The following is an 8,785-nucleotide window of genomic DNA, read 5'->3' as shown; positions in this document are numbered from 1 at the left end:
GTTAACTTGAAACATATGCAACACAGCAACAAAAGACGATCACTTAATTATAGGCTCCTGAACTTTGACAGGCACAAACATTTAAAAAAAGCGGGATTAAACATTTAAGAGGGTAATCCACTCGCCCTTAAAACTTCAGACAGTGGAGTAACAGTACAACGTAAGAACGAACTAGTTTTGCTAGTTTGCTTAGCTCATAAGATGGATACAAGGCAGAACACTTCAAACAAAATACACAGACCGGACGTGGCAGGATATTTGAATATTTACCCATCATTTATCAGGTCAAAACTGTCAACTGAATGAAAAGACAACCAAAAGCGCGTAATTAATAAAATCTATACAAAATTTAGTCCTGGCATCTGTAATGAGTTAATTTACAACCACTGGGTGAATGCCACTGCTGGTGGATATTTGATTAACCGAGGGTATCACAAGCCCAGTAGACTGCACAGAAGTGCTGACATGAATTATCATTGTTATGGTCATATCTATAAGTTTACTGTTTACAAAACGTTTGATTTTTTGAAATACTAAAGCTTGCCTACCTTTGTACTTTATTTTGGCCTTTTAACTGCTTTGTATTCGAACGTCACTGATGAGTCTTTTGTGGACAAAACACGCTTCTGTCGTGGATACAAAATTTAGTCTTGGTATACTGTGTATTCATTTATTTTCGTGGGTATCAATTTTCGTGGATCACTGAATACTTGCATATTCGTGGATATTTGATTTCGTGGTTTTGTAGATCTCTGTATATAAAGCCTATTGAAAATAGAATATTCGTTGAACATTTGAATTCGTGGTCCACTTGTACCCACGAAACCCACGAAAATTGGTATCCAACGAATAATAATGAATCCACAGTATATGATTAGTTTATCTATCTATAGCATCCAAATAATTGTTTACACCTCAAAAATAGTTTAATTCCTATATTTTCACATGTTTGATTACATAAGTTAATGGTGAGTTCTTTGATAGAAGATAAAGAACTAGTTAAATGCACTACAAGATTGTGTTATACATATATTTCTTCATCCGATTAGATGTTATAGAATATATCATCCAAAGTGTAGATTAATTTTTACAACAAAGGTAATCAGTTAACACTTAATTTTGCAGAAAGTAACTGTCCCTTTGGTATCTTTCGCCCCTCTTTTACAAAAATACAACAATTAATCAACACTTATCAAGATACGTAGAAATACAATACCGACGAAATTCTCAACATGTGCCGGGGACACATGTTCAAGTGTAGGGAATAACTGATTTTTTTCTTACCTTTCCTTAAAATCTCCACCATTTAAAAAAAAACATCTAAAATAAAACGCCATTTTAGGTATTAAAAAAAAACATAATAAAATTACTATCAAAGATACTAAAAACATTCTAGTATACAGTAACTTTATTATAGACACTACAAACAAAAGAACACATTTTAGAGACATCAGTTCTTAACTGATGTTTATATCTCATCCATCTATTCAGAAAATTCGAAAATAATATAGGATAATTGCAAATGATCGTAGGCAAAATAAGCAACTCTAACCATGTGGACAAGTAATCATGCCGTACAGTCCCCAAAAGACATGACATCTCCTTATTTACTGCAGTTCAGCTACAAAAGAGGCATGACTATGTGTACATGTAGTATGATTGATTCTAATTAATGGTTTGATATCGAAGGTCCTGACCCAATTATAACGTCTCCGAATACGTGTTCCTGGAAATTGACATATAGGCTATTCATGCTGTCATACATTCGTGTCGTTCAAATATTACGTACACGTACAATAAACACGATGGTCAAAGATATCCTGAAGGATAGCACGACCCTTAAGCGGCATAAAAAACTACTACTCTAGTAATAACAAACTTAAGAATGTGGAAAACATGTGAACGATTTGGGTCACATATAGAGCAGTTTTTGTGACACGGGAACACCACCAGTTTGAATTTTCTACAGGAGTCAATGTCAGATAACAAAATATAAAACACACTCTGTTTATCGATCAATATAAAGTAAAATGATTCATTGATCTCATTTTCATGAGAAGATATAGTTGGTAATTCACCTAGACATAAACTCAGTAAAGACCCGTCTAAATTGCATTGAATTGATAAATTCAACAACACTTGTCGGTATCGTTATGATAGTTCGTTAAATAATCAAGAATTTTCTAAACATACTGCCGAAATTTACCCAAAGAAACCTATTTGCGATAAATAAAATTTAAACGGTGATAAATGTCCTTTCCCTTAACTGGCACCAACTAACGGTGTTTATGTTTCACGACTCGTTCGCTATGCCCGTGTCAGTTGTGACGTTTTCGATTTTAACGAACGTAATCTACTTGTTACTGGTAAACTATTAAGCCGGGGATTTTGTTACCTCATATTACTTCACTAATATTCTTCCGCAGATATAAAGATTTGGTTTTGAAGTTTTGTTGCCCCAAGTTATTTCAAATGGGACAGCACAGTCTCATTTTACAGAAATATTGTTTACCGTGCCTTGAAATACAAAAACAGTCGTGGTAAACTCTTCGACCCTAAAAATAAACTTATTCGAAAAGGTTACCAATTCAATACTGTAATCAGATCATTGAATATTGTTTGTATTGGTATTAATATTGATGTTGTTATAATTAATAAAATAAATATTATTGTTATATACATAAAGAAATTTATGGATCTACAATCTGTCTCTTCTTATACCTTGGCATTGTATAATGTCATGCATTTCTCTGTTTATGATGTCTTTACATTGAATCAATTGTATGTTGGAAGTGTTTTGATTGGTATTTTTTCTAAGAAACATGATTTTTGTCTACTTGTTGGGGGTTGTGAACTAGCTGTCAGTAATTGCGAGTTATCCCAGATATGTAATGAGTGTCAATTTGTTGTTGGGATATTGAAGTACACGGCCACGTCCACTCTGTGTAGTATTTCTAGTTGTATCAATCTTATGAGTTAAGTTTCTTTTTCACCTGATATTTATAATTCGTTCTAATGTTTGACTGTTACACTAATGTCTCAGGTTAGGGGAGGATTAGGATCCCGCTAACATCTTCAAGCCGCCACATGATGTATGTATGTGCCTATCCCAAGTCACATGTTAGTTTTTCGTTCATTTTTGTACATAAATAAGACGGTTAGTTTTTTCTTGTCTGAATTGTTTCACTTTTGTCATTGCGGGGCCTTTTAAAGTTGACTATGCGGTATGGACTTTGTTCATCATTGAAGGCCGTCTGCGCATATATAGTTGTTAATTTCTGTGGTGTTTTTTTTTTTTGTCTTTTGTGGATAGTTGTTCCATTGGCAATCAAACCAAATCTTCTTTTTTTTTATATAAAATACATTTTTTTACAATAGGGATTTTTTGGGGAAAACTGTAATTAATCTAGAAAACATGCCTCACAGTTTCAAAACTTTTCGTCACAAAACCTTTTCAGATATAATTTATTATAAATAAAATGGTGAGAGAACAACTTGAGACAAATCTTGACGATCATGAAATTTAGGCTATATATTGTTTGAAAAGTAAGGTATCCAGTACAAAGACGAGACATTGTTATCGCCTTTCTTCTGTTTCAATATTGTAACGCAGAAGGGCTATGTTTAGTTTTTGTGTACCTTTAACTGTGTAAAATAATTCATATAATAGTGGGACATTGTCTGTTTATAATTTAACCAGACAAAGTTACACCGATATACAAGAAAAGACTGTACTATCCAGACAAGAATACTAAATACAAGAAAAACTTTTTATAAAGCCACAGCACTATGTTATCTATAAGGAATCGTTGAGTCCTTGGCTTTTGGTGAATATGAATACGAAAATTTAATATACAATATCTCATTTATTAATGACGTATATGAAATATCTATAATATGTTAACAAATGAACTGTTTTATTATAGTCAATATATTTCTGGAAAGCTGCCTGATCCTCTTGCACAATGTATTCTTCTGCAGAAAAATATTGAGTACCTTATATAGATACGGAAAAAACGGACAGTCTTTTTTTTCTAACTGAGGGTTGTTATGACGCGGTAATGTTTTCTATTATCACCTGAAATAATAATACATCTGTGTTTCAATATACTTTACGAAAAATTAGTAGGTATCTTAGATTTAAGTTCTTCTGTATGGTGTAACTGGCTAGTCAGTACAAGTATTCTATATAATTTATTTGTTGTTTTTATTCGAAAGTAAACACTATATAATGTATAAGGTATCTAACGCCATACGTTTTTTCCTTGAACGATAATTAATTATAGATATATTGCTTGTTCTGTTGTATTTTACAAGTATGTTGATTTATCAATCAACACTCTCAAAATCCAGCCAACAGTACAAGGGCTGTAAAGCCAGTCAAGGTCGTTAAAAACTTCCATTTTTTGGAATAAATAACTTATAGCATTTTTTGTAATTATACTACTAATAAAATTGAGAATGAAAATAGGGAATGTGCCAAAGAGACAACAACCCGACCATAGAGCAGACAACAGCAAAAGGTCACCAACATGTCTTCAATGCAACGAGAAATTCCTGCACCCGGAGGCGTCCTTCAGATGGGCCCTAAACAAATATATACTAGTTCAGTGATAATGAACGCCATACTAAACTCTTATTTGTACACAAGAAACTAAAAGTTATAATGATACAAGACTGACAAAGGCCAGAGGATCCTGACTTGAGACAGGCGCAAACATGCGGCGGGGTTAATCATGTTTTTGTGATCCCAACAACCCTCCCCCTATACCTCTAGCCAATGCAGAAAAGTAAACGCATAACAATACGCACATAAAAATTCAGTTCAAGAGAAGACCTAGTCTGATGTCAAAAGATGTAACCAAAGAAAATAAACAAAATGACAATATTACATAAATAACATCAGACTACTAGTAGTTAACTGACATGCCAGCTCCAGACTTCAAATAAACTGATTGAAAAACTATAATAAAATTGTAATTGGAATGGGGATTGTGTCTAAGAGACAACTGATTGAAAGATTATGATTTCATGATATGAATATCAGGCACAATCCTTCCTGTTAGGGGTTTAGTATCATACCATCATAACATATATGAGAAGAACATAACCCGTGGCATGCCAACAACTGGTTTTTGAATAAATGTGTTAAGTTCCGATGCAAAGACCCTATAAGTGAATCAATATGGACGGCCGAATATGCAATCTCTAATGCCCTGACAACAGTACCGTAACTATATCCCTTCTTAATAAGTCTATCTAAAGGTTTTGTTAGTTTCTGAGGTGAATACTGACATTTTTGTGCTTTATAAAGAATATTTCCATAAAAAAAATGGATGTGAAATACCTGAACGTATAAGATGTCTGCATGTTGAGCTATATTTACGAATAATGTCCTTATACCGATGATAAAATTTAGTAGATGTTTTACAAGTTTGTGATATCGAACACCCTGGTGTAATAAATTTTCAGTACTACATAAATTTCTCTCATTAAAATCTAAAACATTGTTATATACACGAGTGAATCGTCCAAGTTAAAATATATAAACACCGTAAGATGGTGACAAGGGAATGTCACCATCTAAAAATGGACAATTAACGATAGGAAATGAAAAATAATCTTTTTTATCATAAATTCTAGTATTAAGCTTTCCGTAAGTGATATATATATCAAGATCGAGGAAAGGGCAGTGGTCATTGTTAGTATTAGCTTTCTTTAAAGTAAGTTCAACAGGATAAATTTCTTTAGTATACATACTGAAGTCGTTATTATTGAGAGCCAAAATATCATCCAAATATCTAAAAGTATTATTAAAGTTTATCATATGTTGGTTCGATGGGTCTTTGCTTATTTTTGTCATAAATTGTAACTCATAGCAATACAAAAACAGGTCCGCAATAAGTGGTGCAGAGTTAGTCCCCATTGGAATTCCGATAATCTGACGATATACGGATTCCCCAAAGCGAACAAAAAAGTTATCTGGTAAAAATTCAAGGGCAGATATAGTATCAAAGCATGTCCAATTGACATAGTTCTTTTGTTTATTGCTACTAAAATATGACCTAAAATTTTCGGGAGGATTTCTTATTAATATAACAAATAAGAGGGAGATCAGTATTATCAAAATATCCAGGAATGTGTTCTTTAACAGAATGGTCGTTAAAAATACCAGCAATATTTACAAAAGCAAAACCTTTATTGACATACTTTATGTTAATAAAATGTTTTTATGATCTTCAGGACGATCAATTTTATGACATAGTTAAGAATAACACTATGCCATTATAATTTGAACGATTTCCTATTTAGGACTGTTTATGAAATTGTGTTGCAATCCTCTAAAATTTTATTTAACGTATTAATCAGTAGTGAACAGAGCTTTGATAACAGATAATGTCTGCCGTCGGTTTTTTTTAAAATAGAAATAAGGTTTAAAATATTGATATGGTTGGTCCGAAATAAGTCTATTCACTTATTCAAATTCTCCGTTAAAGTGTAGAAAACTTGACAATAATTTATAATATTGTCTTAAATCAGCCGTGAAGTAAATAATATCCTTTATGTTTCGGAACTTTTCACACGAAATGAATATAAATATATGTTTGTCTTAAATATTATGTATTTGCTTGAGCTGAATTTATATTTAAATTCAACTTTTTTACTTCTAAACCTTAATTGTTATGTATGAACACCGTTCACAATTTATTACGTAACCAAGGTGCAAGTAAAGGTTTCCTCTTTGTATTATTAAAGTAATTTCTCTTTCAGAAATATTCTGTCTCTAGAAACCTTTCCTTGTTTCTCCTTTTGAAAAATAATAAAAACTGCTCCTGCCTTCCACTTAGCAGTTTTCTTTTTCTTAAGCTTCGTTTCCGCCTTAATCCTTGTAGCTAGACTACCCAACACAGTCTGTACATGACGTTTCATAATAATAATTACGTGATCTATCCTCGTGCCTCTCACGAGGTCCCCTATTGTTTCCTCATAATCAATCAGCCAATCAGAACCTGATTCCTACGGGAAACGTCATGTTTCCGTTTCCTCCCTTAGCATACTTTTGTAAATATATCTTTATTCCGTATTTACGTCGTAAAACCTGAATAATTATATTCTACGCGCTTATACAGTGTGTGTCTCTTTAGTGATGCACAACATTAAAGATAAATATCAAACAAAGAACACTATATCCTGGATTCAACACTTACTATTATAAATTATCTGTGACCTATTCAGTGTTAAAAGTTTTTGTAGATATGTCCGGAACGTCGTGAATCTACGGAGCCCCGCTAGGGACATGCAAAGAAAAAAAATATATTGTGCGCACAAAATATTTTATTGTGCGCACAGAATAATATATTGTGCGCGCAACTTAAATATATTGTGCACACAAAATAATATAGTGTGCGCACATCTTAATCATATTGTGCGCACAACTTAATTATATTGTGCGCACAACTTAATTATATTGTGCGCACACTTTAATTTTATTGTACGCACAACTTAAATATGTTGCGCGCACAATATAATATTATGTTCGCACTAAAATAATATAGTGTGCTCTCAAAATTAGGAAAACAGTTTTCACTTGACAATGACCTCATTTTATTGATCAGTAAACAACATGAACAAGGTTATGAAGTGTTCGTGGTTTAGACGAAATCTCAGATACAAAATACAATAGTCCGAGACCACAATTATTTCGTAGTGCATTTCTTTTAGCACATAAGTGAAAATTAAAAAAATCCCACCTGGCTTTCTCAATGAAATTCTTACAGTTTGGTGTACTACTTTTGAGACAAATTATATCAAAACTATAAAAAAAACAATTTATCGGCTTTAACTCAAAATATGAACAATTTTATGAAATCTTTTGATAGCTTCCGGAGTGTTAATTTTTAACCTTTTCAAGCTGGACCAAATCACTACTTTCGTTTCAAATTCTGGACCAAAATTTATTTACCGTGTAATTTCAACCCCTACTTGGAATTTGAGGCATTGAAGATGGAGAAATAAATTTGGAAGGGGTATACAAGTCAATGGCAAGTAACCCACTGTCAACACTAGGTAGATATAGGAAGAGGTGGTGTGAGTGCCAATGAGACAACTCTCAATCCAAATAACAATTTAAAAAGTAAATCATTATAGGTTAAAGTACGGCCTTCAACACGGAGCCTTGGCTCACACCGAACAACAAGCTAAGAGACTGTATTTGTCCATTGTGATCTCGGACCATATTTGGGTGAATTGAACTATTTTAATGTCTAAATGCCCACTTGACAGGTGTCATCTGAAGTTGACCTCATTTTCAGGGTTAATTTGTCCCGCAAAGTATTTTTTTGTGTTTTGGTGTATTTCTCAGATACTATACTATATAAGCATCTCCGAATTGGTCTATTTTTCAGATGCGATAATAAAGCTTTGATTTAACTGTATTTAATGTACAAAATAATTATAAGGCGCGCATGTCGCATAAGGTTGGTTTCTCAGATACATTTGGTTCTTCAATACATCAAGAAAATCCTGCACACAAAGGAGTGCTTCAGCTGGCCCATACACACAAATCTGTACGTCATACTAAACTTCACTTCTCGTTTTTTATATAGATTATACCGTTGGTTTTCCCGTTTGAAAGGTTTTACACTAGTCATTTTGGGGACCTTTTATAGCTTGCTGTTCGTTGTAAGCATAAGCGACGTGTTGCAGACCGTACCTTAACCTATAATGGTTTACTTTTTTAAATTGTGACTTTGATTGAGAGTTGCAAGTCTCAATTGCACTCATA

Source organism: Mytilus trossulus, chromosome 10 (genome assembly GCF_036588685.1).
Source record: "Mytilus trossulus isolate FHL-02 chromosome 10, PNRI_Mtr1.1.1.hap1, whole genome shotgun sequence".
In the NCBI taxonomy this organism is placed as follows: Eukaryota; Metazoa; Mollusca; class Bivalvia; order Mytilida; family Mytilidae; genus Mytilus; species Mytilus trossulus.
Note: the sequence above shows the minus strand (reverse complement) of the source record.